Genomic DNA, 14,738 nt, shown 5'->3' with positions numbered 1-14,738 from the left:
TTGACCACATCGATCGAGATCCAAATATTATCAACATTAGATGGATTTTTTACCATATCCTTATTTAAATATGCTGATCACATCTGACGGTCAAAATTTAATATTTTGAATTTTAGACATTGGAACCACAACATGCCTACTAATGTGGTATAACTTGTTTAGTGGCTTTTTGCAAATGTATGCATTTGTGAAGCAACTATATATTATAAATAGAATTTTTCAAATATGTCCGCATGATGCGTTACGTATTGTGAAATATGGTTATGGTAAAAAAATCACATATTTTCGATAACGTTTGTGTCCCGATCGAGGCGGTCAACCCTTTTTACGCTTATTATCCCCTATGGGCCTATGGGTAGCCCTATCCCTGGAAGGTAAACTTTTTGTAAATTTTACACGAGCTGCTACATCACATATATATGAGAGTGTGTGCGTGAAAGAATCCACCAAAACTAGTCAAGAAGGAGGGGGTAAGAACGAATTCACACTTAATTAGTTGAAATTAAGTTAATGTTGACCACATCGATCGAGACCCAAATTTTATCAAAATTAGATGAATTTTTTACCATATCCGTATTTTAAATATGCTGATCACATCTGACGGTCAAAATTTAATATTTTGAATTTTAAACATTGGAACCACAACATGGCTACTAATGTGGTATAACTTGTTTAGTGGTTTTTTACAAATGCATGCATTTGTGAAGCAACTATATATTATAAATAGAATTTTGCAAATTTGTCCGCATGATGCGTTACGTATTGTGAAATATGGTTATGGTAAAAAAATCACATATTTTCGATAACGTTTGTGTCCCGATCAAGGCGGTCAACCCTTTTTTACGCTTATTATCCCCTATGGGCCTATAGGTAGCCCTATCCCTGGAAGGTAAAATTTTTGAAAATTTTACACGAGCTGCTACATCACATATATGTGAGAATGTGTGCGTGAAAGAATCCACCAAAACTAGTCAAGAAGGAGGGGGTAAGAACGAATTCACACTTAATTAGATGAAATTAAGTTAATGTTGACCACATCGATCGAGACCCAAATTTTATCAAAATTAGATGAATTTTTTACCATATCCTTATTTAAATATGCTGATCACATCTAACGGTCAAAATTTAATATTTTGAATTTTAGACATTGGAACCACAACATGCCTACTAATGTGGTATGACTTGTTTAGTGGCTTTTTGCAATTGTAAGCATTTGTGAAGCAACTATATCTTGTAAATAGAATTTTGCAAATCTGTCCGCATGTTCTTTTTATTTCGTTAAGAATCAAGTAGATAGATAAGGAATGAAACTCCGATTTTCTTTACAAAATAACCGAAAGAAAAACCGATATAAACCAGAGAAAAACCAAACCGAACCAAACCGAACACAATTGGTTTTTGAAAAAAAAAAGTGAAAAACCAAACCGAACCAAACCGAATAAATAGAACGGTTTATAAACCGCACCATTCACACCGATTAACACCCCTAGGTAGAGCTATTGCTCAATTAGAATACTCTAGAGTAATTGGATGCTTAATGTATTCCGTGTCATGTACTAGACCTGATATAGCATTTGTCATAAGCAAGCTAAGTAGATATACTAGTAATCCTGGTCAATTACATTGTAATGCAATTTCTAGAGTGTTCAAGTATTTAAAAGGTACCATTGATTATGGAATATGGTACAGTGGGTATCCTGAAGTTTTGGAAGGATATACTGATGCTAGTTGGATAGCATATCAAGAGGATCATACATCGACAAGTGGCTGGATTTTTTCACTTGGTGGAGGTGCCATTTCGTGGGGCTCTAAGAAACAAATATGTATAACAGATTCCACCATGGCAGCAGAATTTATAGCATAAACCAATGCCTCCAATCTCTATTCATTATGATAGTCAAGCAACACTATCGCAGGCCTATTGCCAAACATATAATGGCAAATCAAGGCATATTGGCTTGAGACATAGCTCTGTGAAGCAACAAATAACTGATGGTATAATAACCATTGACTTTGTAAGATCATGTCATAATTTGGCTGATCCATTAACAAAAGGACTTGCAAGGAATTTGGTGTGGAAAACATCAAGGGGAATGGGGTTAAAGTCCATTTCTAATAATCACCAATAATGGAAACTCAACTCAACGCTTGAAACATCAAGTCCGTGAGTTCAATGAGTAAAGTACATCATATGTAGTGATTGCAAGCACTAATATAAGATTGATTACATATATATATATATATATATATATATATATATATATATATACACACATATGTATCATATCTATCTCAAGGTAACAATGCTTGGTACATGTAATGAATGGTGGAGGTTGAGTTATAAAACTCTTAATAAGCATGATGGAAAGTACTATAATTACATGGGTACTACATGCTTACCTATATGAGTGTCGAAGGTGGTGCCGCCTTCTATGTGACTTGGACTAGTCTCTAGAGCACTCATGAAAAGGATACAAGACACAAGGCCAATCCACATGTCGGTTTTTTTACACTCGAAGAAGTAGAAATCTAGTGTGTGAGATATGTCCAGTTAGGTACAAAAGGATCACAAGTTCAAAGCAATGCTACTTCGCCATCCTGATTTAACTTTGATGTATTTTCACTAAGCTAATGTTCAAGTCCACAAGACAACTTAATTTATGCATTATGTTTTCCAAGACTTTGCTCAAGGATTTTCCAAAATATATTTTACTTATATATATATATATATACTTATATTTTGTAAATGGTGGAGGATTGTTGAATATATCTTCAAAATATACAAAAGAAGAGCAGAAGGCAGATGAGTTATCAAACAATATTGTTAGTGCACTGTAATTGTGCAAACATTGTTTCGAAAAGGTGTCTCAGACTAATTTCTATTGACCTTGAATTTAATTCTAACCATATCAGTTGGTAATTATATTTACCTGTTGGTGAAGAGTTGTAACTCAAATTGAAAAGGTATGATAGTGTTCGAAAGGTATAACTAACTCCTATATATTAAGATTAGTTTTATGCAGATAAGAGACACAGACCGATCCTTTTCCCTCTTCTCTCTCAATTTATCCCACCAATTTTTCCTACTTTCTTACACAGTAAAAATCTAGAGATTATTATACTGCAGTTTTAGGGGGGTGTATTCAACTAGGATTCTATAGGATTTTCTTGTATTTGAAGAATCTTTTGAAATCTTGTGGTATTCAATTAAGATTTTAAACAATCCATTGAAATCTCAAGGTATTCAATTAAGATTTCAAAAACTCCTATAAATTCTGGTGGTATTCAAAAATCGATTGATTTTGAATGATTTCATTTATTAGTTGATTTTGTTGGATTTTGAAGTATTTTTACACTATATCATGCTTGTTAGAAATCAAGCATCTAGACATGAGATTTTGGTGTATTCTCTCTCTCTCTCTCTCTCTCACAATAAGATCGAAAATTTTTATGTTCTTATTTTAATCATGTGTTTTATTTTAATTGCTCAAATCAATTTTATGGGTTTTTCTTGTGATTTGGTATAATTGTTGTAGGCAAAAAAGAAATGATGGTTGTTTTTATAATTGTACTAATAGTTGCAATAAAGAATGTCGTTCCGATGAATTTTCTCCTGAAATAGAAAATGATGAAGAACTTGGTATGGAAGACGAGAATCTTGAACTACTTTCTCAAAGTCAACTACAACAAAGAGCAGATGCTAATGCTTGGAAACTATTGCTGAAGCTATGTGGGAAAATAGACCACGGAATGGTGATAATGAAAGTCAAGAAGATAACAATGATATTAAAGGCAATGCGAATGAAAATAATGAGGACAATGCGAATAAGAATGATCATGAAGACTATGATGACAATGAGGTCGGAATGGATGAGTATATTTAGTTGTTTTTATATTTTTATTACTTTGTAAAATACATTATTATTTTGTAATTTGTTAAAAAAATAACCAACTTATTAATTCTCCATGTTCTATATTTTATTATTTAATAATAATATAAAAATCATACATGCACTTGTGAAATTCAAGCAAATCAAGACAAATCTGGTCAATACAATACAATGAAATCTGGCTGAATCTATGTGGAGTTGAAATAATCTATGGATTTTCAGAATCCGTTGATTATAATAAATCAATCAAAATCATTTGAAATCAGAGTTGAATACACCCCCTTAGTCTCTAACAACCTTGAGTTTCTTGGAAACTTTTGATCGAGTGTGAGGTTGTTCTTCGTGAGTGCAAACCGAAGACCAACAATAGCAAGTGCTAGGCTTCATTGTATCCTAAAGGCTTATTTGATCAAACCCCTTTGCACACTAGTTGTGGGGAAAATAAAGTCTAAAGGACAACGTAAATTCTTACGTGCCTTTGAAGTAATTTTCCTTCCTTAGCCATAATCCACAAACAGAAACACTAACAGTAGGTTGGAGATCGAGGTAGTGCGTACTGAGCTTGATAACCTACTCCAAAAACCCTATGATCCTCTTGATCAGGCAGAGAAGTTGAGACTGTCAGAGAGATTAAACGAGTTGGTCTTTGTTTATGGGGTATATTGGAGACAATGTTCTCGAGCCATTTAGCTGAATGATGGTGATTGGAACTCCAAATGTTTTCATCGTTGTGTGTCTAATCGGCATAAGAGAAATAAACTGAAAGGTCTAAATGATCATGTGGGACAATGGCAGGATAGTCCTACATGTATTGAGAATGTGGTTATTTATTATTTAGGTTTGTTTACTCAGCAAAATCCCAACGAGATTGCACAGGCTAGAGTCTTGGACTATTTCATCTCGGGTTACTCCCGGTATGAACCAGATCTTGTTGGCTCCATATTCTAGGGAGGAGATTCATGCTGCCCTCTTTCATATGCATCCTTCCAAGGCTCCTGGTCCTTATAATATGTCCCTGTATTTTTTTTTCCAGAAATATTGGGATTTGGTGGGTGATGAGGTTAGTAAGGCTGTTATCTCTTTTTTAACTACTAAAGAGATGCCTCATGATTTTAACTATACCCATGTGGTGCTTATTCGTAAAGTGAGGGAGGTTCAGGATATGACTCAACTTTGGCCTATTGTTCTTTGTAATGTGGAGTAGAAGATTGCCTCTAAAGTATTGGCGAATAGACTTAAAGTATTTCTTTCTGATATTGTTTTTCCAGAACATAGTGCTTTTGTGCTTGACATGTTAATTGGTGTCACACATGCACAGTTGATACCAAAACTTTTTCCCTATGTGATGGTGCTAAACAGCCTATATTACCTAGTCAACACACATTCTCTCACTCAATTGTTTATTACACAGCAGAAATTATCAAATAAGCAACAATGAGTATACAATCTACACGCACGCGTACGCGTGCATACACACACACAAGTGTTTATGGGGACCCTTCCCTAACCTTTAACTCCATTAAAGGATCAAGAAGATTACAACGAGTACAAAGAGTGCTTACAACCTAAGTCTACCCAAACCCAATCTGCCTAGCCATTCACTTAGTGCACACCTACACTAATCACTCAATCTAAGGGTGCAATGAGGTTTACAGCCTTCACAATTCTAACATCCTCTATCTGCCTAGCTCTCAATTGTTTTTCCCTCACCCTTACTATTGTTCACTTCTTGCTTGTGTTCTCACACTCTCGGTTGTGATCACATCTCTCACACCTACCAATGACAACTACATTGGCTTAGGTTTTATTTCACTACCATTATGCATGGCGGCTGACACCCCCAACAACCCTAGGGTGATGTGGCAGCATGCATGCATGCCAATCAATCAAGTAACTTCCATGACATAGCCCACTAACCTCACTATATTGCTGATCATATCTTTAAGCATTGGTAACTACCTTGCATTAGTAACCACCGACTAACTTGGATAACTTCCCACTACTTGGTAACTACCTCAGATAACTTCCCACTCCTTCATAACTTCCTTGCATGCTTGGTAACCGCCCAGTACTTGTTTGGTAACCGCCCCCACTTGTGAACTTCTTAGTAACTACTGTGCATGTGTCATGCATCATTTGGACGCCATGTGTCACCTTTTATCGACACCCATCACCCATGCACGCTGCACGCGCATGCCTGTTTGATTGTTGCCTATGCTTGTCTGCCACATGCCCATGATTAGTGCTAGCGAAGCTAATTTCTAGACTACAGGTTTGCCTGCTCCGTGCTAGTGAGACAAATATCCAGTCGACTGCCTGCCTCATGTTTGCCGAGGTCTGCTGGCGAGGCTAATTTCTATGTCGTGTCAGAATTGCCCACTTCCTTGTTGGCAAGGCTAATATTCAGCCTACATGTCTGCTAACGAGGCTAATATGCATGCATCTGCTAGTGACACTAATATCGAGCCTATAGGTTTGCTAGTAAGGCTAATCTCCAAGTCTGCCCTTGCACTTGTCTCTGCATCTGCCTTGCATGCTAACAAGGCTAATATGCCTACATATGTCAAGGCTAATAACTCTATATTCATTGCATTGCATGACACCTGACTCTGTGCTTGTGAGGCTCTTGCTAATGAGGTTAATATTCAGCCAACCACCGTGCTAGGCTAATACCTCTACTACTGATCTGCTTTACTTCTTGCATGTATTTTCTTTACGTGCGTGTGTCTGGCCGAGGCATGGCCCAAAGTTCATGCCATGCCCAACCTATCAAGCACTAAGGTTGTAACACTCGGAGACAATACCCTAGTGGATTCTGAGCTGGTTTTATGGCTCTCCAAGTTGAATATTAGTAAGGCCTATAACAAGTTGGAATGGGGTTTCTTACATAAGATTATGTTGAAATTTAGGTTTAATCATGTTTGGGTTGATTTAATTATGCACTATCTATCCTCAGTGAAGTATTCGTTATTGATTAATGGTAAACCGTGTGGTCTCATTACTCCGCAACGTGGTTTGCGTCAAGGGGATTCTATTTCTCTATATATGTTCTTGTTATGTGCTGAGGATCTGTCAACATTGATTACTGAGTCTGCATGTACATGTGATTGGCACAGTATCTGTATCTGTGATGGAGCTCCTTATGTAAGTCACTTGCTTTTTGCTGATGATAGTATGTTGTCTGCCGTGCTGTTTGTTGGTTAAAGACATTTTTCAATTATATGAATATGCTTTTGGTTAACAAATTAATCTTTAGAAAAGTAGTGTGGTGTTTAGTGGTAGTGCAAAGGTTAAGACCGTGAAGTTTTTTCGGAGTGTTTGGGCATGCAGGTTACAAATAAACATGACAAGTACCTTGGCATTCCTACACTTACAGGGAGGTCCAGGAATGATCCATTTGCTTATATCAAAGATAAACTTGCTAAGAAGCTTACGGGGTGGAGAACTAATTTTATGAGTGCTGCTGGCAGGGAGGTTCTTATCAAAGTGGTGGCTCAGGCTATGCCTTTGTATAGTATGAATAATTATCTTTTGCCTCAACATCTAGTTCAAGAGCTTCATCAACTTTGTGCTACGTTTTGGTGGGGTGGAACTGATGAGAAGAAAGGAATGCACCAGAGAGCTACGTTTTAATGTGCCACATATTTAACGGGTTTCTGAATTATTTTCACAACCAGATGTGTGGAATTATGTTTTGTTATCAAATTTGTTTCCGGCCCCTCTGGTGCAACAAATTATGGCTCTTCCTATTAGTTATAGACAACATGCAAACCGTTGGATTTGGGGAGAGGATAGGAAGGGTAAGTTTACTGTAAAGTCAGCTTATCATGTTGCACAAAAACGTGTTTTTGGTGATATTGACTCTCCTAATCCGAGTTCTTTACTTTGGAATAAGATCTGGAAGTCTCCTGTTCCAAAAAAGGTGAAGATTTGTGTATGGAAAACAACTTCTAATTTTCTTCCTACTCGTAGAAGGCTAAGTGAAAGAGATATTGATATTGATACCCAATGCACATTATGTGAGAAAGAAGTAGAGTCTCCAATCCATGTTATTTGTGATTGTGATCATGCTGTAGCGTGTCTACATGAATCCCAACTCCAAGTTTCACATTAGGCGAACCATGTTTATGATTAGTTAGTAGCTCTACAGGCCTCAAACCCTCAGTTGTTCCCTCAGCTTCTTATGAGTTTATAGGCTATATGGACTAATCATAACTCTAAGCTCTGGGAGGATGATGCTAACACCTCTTATGTCTTGATTCCCATAGTTTTGAATTGGTGGAATGAATTCAAGCAGGCCCGTGTTGTGGACATATGAGGTAGCATGATTTTTTTCCAATGACCTTGGTAGGTCATGAAGGGGGATTGTCTTTTGGCAACTATAAGGGCTATGTGAGATAGTAGTACATCGTCTTGTTTGCTTACTAAGTTAAATGGTTTCATTTAGGAAATTGAATTGGAAGCTTTGTGTTTAGCTTGGTAATAGCAAAGGCATTGCGGGAGTAAAATGGTGAGTAAATCCTTTCGTGAATTATGTTGTCATTGTTGTCCTAATTAATGAGAATTAATGGAGAAAAATGTCTTTTGTTTTTAAATCACATGGACTTGTTCGGCAACGGTTCATAGGTAAGTAAAATGATTTTCGTTATAAAAATGACTCATATGATTTCTCATACGAAAGTGTATTATTGTTGGTGAGTTAAGTTCATTCTTATATGCATAACTATGTATATAAATATATGTTTAAGTATATTGTTGAGGCGACCATGGAATGGTTATAAGTACTTGTGGTATATGCACGTTGAAGGGTTTTAGTTAATAAATTGATTTCTTTTAAATAGTGATTGATCTATGATTGTTAATGTAAAAGTGATAATGTTGAGTTGGTTTTGTGACTTGGTGAAAACGTTGGTTTGGTAACCAACGTCATAGCTATAGGTTTGGGTCTCTCCTATGTGGCGAAGGAAACCTAGGTTGTGTGTTTGTAACTATCTCTCCTAAGTGTCATAAGAGATCGTTGATCCATTCTATGTGGCGTAGGGGATCATTAGGCAATAAAAGACACATGCTTTGGCTGGGTGAGTGGGTATGTATATAGAGCTATAGTCCTAATGCCTAAATGTGTTTAAAGGTAATGACTTTGATCATTATGCCTAGTGTATGTTAAGAAGTGAGGTAAAAATATACCTCTTACTTGCCTAAAAGATGTCTAATGTTGTAGAATCCGTGTGATTGTGTTGAGTTTATCCTTAAGGTTTTGTATCAATGAATTAGCGTGCTTAATTTGGTTTACTCATACAACCTTCATAAGCGTACAATAGTGGACCATTCTATGGTGTAGAGGTTGATCTTGCAAGTGAGAGTCAATAGAGTTGAGATTTCGGTGGTGTGGAGATAGCTGATGGGTGAGAACCTTATTATGTTGATTATATTTTAGACTTAGTGAATAGTGAGTGAGTGTTCAATTTCCTTATTTCATGTTGTGAACATTTGGTAATATAGTCCGAGTTGTACGAGTTGAACATTTGGACTCAATTTTCTACACTCAGCTGTTTGTATTAACTCATAACTATTTCAGGACAAATTTTGGAGTTGATCACATCTCAAAAATTCAATTTTTGGGGGTCGTGATAATTACACATTAATATATATATATATATATATATATAATTATAAATAAATTATTATGTCGGGATCTAGGTTTTTTTAAATTTACCGTATCAGTGTTCCGGTGTCGGTGCTACATAGGCAAAAGGTAATTTAGTGACATAGCTAATGTGCAATCTGCCGAAAGAGATGACCGTGTAATTCCTATCAAGCTCCCTCCGAAGTCACTGATGAGATTCAAGTGCGTCCATAAGTCATGGTATGGTCTGATCAATGATCCCAAGTTCATAGACAAGCACCTCCACGTCTACAACAATGACTCTACTTGCTTCTTTCTCAAGCGCACCGAGGTTCCAAGGAGCCTTACCATCAAAGAGGAAATCTTATTTTCATTCCTTTATGTTCCCAATGACAATGAGGAATTGATGATGAAGACAGTCACCCTCGTTGTGTTGTGGAGGATATCTGTTTTCCGCCTTCAATGGGTTTAAAGACTAAAGGCCCCGTTATTGAGTTCCCTGCGTCAGAAGGTCCTCAAAATATAAAGATTGTAGATCAATGTGATGGGATCATTTGTCTATCTCATTATACCGGAGAGTTTGTGTTGTACAACCCGTCGATACGAGAACTGAAGATTCTTCCCCCTTCATGTCTTCTCGAGTCATTCTCTTGGGCTGTGGGATTCGGACATGATCCAACATGTAAGGATTACAAGGTGGTTAACATTATAGAATCAGGTGAAGATTCATATGATCATAACCAGCGTCTGGTTATTTATCCTCCAAGGGCAGAAGTGTATACTCTGCGTACTGCTGCTTGGAAGCAAATCAAGATTGATTATTTAGAAACGGAAACCAGTAGCTTTTGGCCTGACACATATCAAACGTGCTTCAAAAGAGTTTTCTACTGGTTGGGTCATGAACAAGATAAGGAATACCTGTGTTATTATGACAGGATGTCCTACAGGGCGGATCTAGCTTATTTTTGGGGTGACTCAAGCATCCTCAAGCTCAAGACAAGGAAAAAAAATTTGGTTTTAAATCTTTTATTTTTTTATATTCTTCTAAGCCAAGCATCTCCAAGTAACCAACACTACTCATTTGTTTCTCTTCCAAACTTTACTCTTAATCTTCAATAGCGTGTCCTCGGTCAAGTATCTCTTCTTCTAGAATGCTAGTTATGTTAATTACTAGCTAGTACGTTGCTTATTTATTCAAATGTGTATATGTGTTAGATTTTGACTATGTACGCCATTTTGTTTGATATATATATATATATATATATATATATATGAGTATTCTTTTTTAATAGTTATAGGTGTCTATTAGACTAAAATGACAAATTTGGGTCCAAACCAAAGTGTTCGAAAAAGAAAAATTACTTCATGGTTTCAATGAAATGTCCCGTATATTTTGATTTCAATTAGTAAAATTTTATCGCACCGTCGGGATTATAGTTAAGTTCAAGCATCTTCAATGATCCAATCTTGGATCCGCCACTGCTCGCCAAGTATTAGGGATGCAAATCATGCAATCCTTTTGTATCACACGGTTGAAGAGGTATGAGAGCTTAATGGGAATTTATTTGTCATTGGTGTTATGGAGAAGTGACGAAGTTCTTATGGTTTCCGATGACGGACGTATAGTCTCTTGTAGTCTGAGTAGAGATGGGGTTACATATGTTCCAATGAAAGGTGTCTGGGGAGATTATCAAGGCGTTCTTTGTGTGAATTCGCTGCTCGCATACTATTGTTTCAGTCCAGGGAGGCAAGACAGGTTAAGATAACATGATGAAGAGTGTTTCCATCTATACCAATTACCAAGCACTTCAATTTTGTCTAACACCCAGCACTTGAACTGGCATCAGACTTCATAAACCAAACTAATAGAAAATCATTTCTAAGAATTGTCTGACCTGCAAAGCTAAGTAAAGGATCCGAAGCCATTTCCCCAGTGCCTTTATCATCTTTTTACCATTTTTGCTTCTCGAATTCTGATACAGAAACCGAAATATGAATGAGAACATTTAGTCCTTAAACATCTTCAACCTCATTTGGAGTTCCTTAATTCTTAACATGATTTCTTCTTTCCTCTCAATTTGTTGTTCCCTCTTTACAGAATTACAGCTAAGAATTTAAAATTTTGTTCAATTATGATAGTATTTTGAGACTACAGGGCACACATGATTAAAATGGAAGAATATGGGCACAACTGATAACTGACCTAAACTTTAGAGTAGTAAATTGAAATTAATTAAAAGAGTTTTCCTCTTTTTTCATATTAGTATAAATGTCTTTATCTGTCTGTTCATAAAAGTTGTTAAAGTCAAATAAAAATAGAATAATGATAGAGGTATACTCAACGATTTTAGAGGTGAAAATAAAACTCCCCATAACATATTCAATTGGGATGCACAAATTATTCATTGGAGATGTCTAATGTGATTAATTGCATAAACATGTATTCTAATTGGCCATCAATATATTGACATAATTACCAACTATTAGGGTCTTTGGATCTTAATCCCTTGATAGTTGGTATTTTGATCTGAAGTGGGGTCTGAACCCCGTTATAGAAGACTTCAAGGTAATACCTCCTAGATGCACAATTCACCAAATGTTGCTTCTTAGAATGTATAGGCAGTGGCGGAAGTAGGGGTGGGAGTTGGTACCGAAAAAATAGTACCGAAACCGACCGTCCCGTACCGAATACCGACGGGACGGGACGAATCGGTAAAATGTCTTCGTCCCGTACCGAAAACCTAATACCGAAATTTTATAAACGGTACGGTTCAGTAAATGTATAATTCGTACCAAATGTATAAAATATATTAAATATATGCATTTTCAATATTTTTTTTAGTTTTTTAGGTCTACATTGTATTTTTAAAGACTTAGAATGTTAATTTACATTATCTAATATTTATAAATAGATAGAAATACATGCAAAAGTGTACAATTTTACCGAACCGAACCCATCCCGAATCGATATGTACGGGTTTGGTTCGATATTAAGTTTCAAATTTACGATCCCGAACCGAAACCGAATAAATTATCGGTATCGGTATCGGCCGAATCCCGAACCGAACCGTACCGGTCCCAGTCCTAGGCGGAACTATCAAGAGGCTAGAGGAGCTGTGGCCCCCGCGGTAAATAAAAAAATTTCTTTTAATTATGATGTAGCTATGTGTAATTATGGTTAAATTACTATAATTATATATAATTAAGACATAATTGTGTATAATAATAACATTATATCTTATATATGGTATAATTGTGCAGTAATCAACATTTAATTCAAAATTTAGTATATATTAGTCCTTTCATAAATTTTGACCTCTCCAGATACTTATTTTAAAATCCGCCACTGTGTATAGGTCTCTAGAGACTGGATATTAATGTTCATTTACTTTCAGATTTAGGCACAGCATATATACATGTCTTGTGTTATGCAATTTTATTAAGGCTTATCAGCTTATGGCGTGAGGGATATCGTTCTAGCCTACTATTGATGATTTACTTAATCGATGATATCAAACAAGTTTTATCGATAATACATGTATATATGGACTCTTATAGACGCGTCTTACATTTGTGCCCATATATGATTACAGCTAAGTTAATGACAAACAACAGGTGCCCATAACAATCTTTCATAGATGAAATCAAATCGTTCATAGTGGGTGAAATCTTGGAGAATTCTTCCACTCATCACAGGTAATTAATTAGTTATACCCTTAGCTAGTCATTGCCATTAAGCACAGAAATGTCGACCGGATCTCTATAGTTGGAATAAAACTTACCCATACCATAGAAAGCCGAACTGTATATATCTTCGAGTCCTTTGCCTCCGCTGATGGAAATAAGGGTATTGATATATATCAGGGCTTGATCACAGAACACATCTCTCGTGGAATGAATAGGAAGATACTTTAATTTTTGTGTGTTAATGTTATACAACTGTACGTCCATCGTTAGTAACCATAAGAAGTTGGTCAGTTTTCCAAAATAGCATTGGACTTTTAACACCTTCCACAGGTCCTATAGTTAAATATTTTGTCCATGAACCCCTGTCATCACCAAGATCATTCATCATCACCCACATATCATAAGATTGCGGAACTTCAACTTCTTGACAGATGAAAAGAACAATGGACTCTTTCCACACTGTGAGCAGATCTTCTTTAAATCCATCCGGCACATCTGGAATCGAGATCTCATGAAATAGCTCATTACACATATCAAATGAAAGTATAATGCAGATTCCCCCATCACCTCTTGCGCGCCAATAACATATTCCCTTGTTGTATATAGGCAGATTAGGATGCCAATCATAAATACAAGGCATATTATCAGGATCATGTAAGGTCCCGATCTCTCTCCATGAATTAGATTTCATAGTGTATACTTCTACTCTAAACCAATAATATTCCTCATCATAGATTACGATTCTAACGATCTTGTAATCTTTACCCTTCGGATCGTAGCCAAATCCCAAATGTTCAGTGTAAGCTTCTAATTCCATATAAAGCGGCCAAAGATCAAAGTCATCGTTGGGAAGGAGAAGAAACGACTTGGGAATAAGCTTGGATTCCTTCATGGCTGGATTCCATAAAATAACATTACCAATGAAAAGTTTTAAACATATGAGTCCATCACAGTGACCTGCTATATTGAGGTCTGAAAAATGTTGTACCTTCAGAGGAGCCGGAAGAGGAACTTTAAGATCCTCAACTACAGTTGATAGGAAGCAATCATCATCATCCTCGTTGCATAGATCAAGTGACGACAATACAATTTCGAGACACTCATTCTCCAAAACCTTCTCATCCTTAGCATTATCCTCCTTGCCCCGGATGACTGGGCGCTTGAAAAGAATGGGCATATAGGATGATAGCATAGAACTAGAAATGTGTTTAGCTACAAAACTTGGGCTTTTAATTAGATTGCACCACAGATAACACACACACTGGCGAAAGCATCAATAGAATTTGCTCTACGATGTGATCAGACGAATAAGATTGGCTAAAGTTTGCCATATTTGCTTAAGGGAAACGAAGAAGATTCTTACCTTAAACCGAGGCCAATAGAAACGATGGCTCGCCGATGTTAGAAATTCTAATCTGTCCGATTGAAAGTTGAATAATAGTACATCGAAACACAAGTAAATAAGTAAACAAAAATTTCGATTACAAGTAAATATGTAGAAGTGCAGTCTGTGATAATATAAAGAAAGATAATAT

General features: G+C 36.3%; 2 pseudogenes; one reads left to right on the top strand and one right to left on the bottom strand.

Moving 5' to 3' along the window:
* Window positions 1–7,626: 7,626 nt before the first annotated feature.
* On the top strand, window positions 7,627–12,151 carry LOC126800826 (putative F-box protein At3g16210; annotated as a pseudogene).
* Window positions 12,152–13,236: 1,085 nt separating this feature from the next.
* LOC126800825 (F-box/kelch-repeat protein At3g06240-like) lies at window positions 13,237–14,380 on the bottom strand (annotated as a pseudogene).
* Window positions 14,381–14,738: the final 358 nt, after the last annotated feature.

The sequence above is a fragment of the Argentina anserina genome, chromosome 6 (assembly GCF_933775445.1).
Source record: "Argentina anserina chromosome 6, drPotAnse1.1, whole genome shotgun sequence".
Classification (NCBI taxonomy): domain Eukaryota; kingdom Viridiplantae; phylum Streptophyta; class Magnoliopsida; order Rosales; family Rosaceae; genus Argentina; species Argentina anserina.
This window is presented reverse-complemented; position numbering and strand designations above follow the sequence as displayed.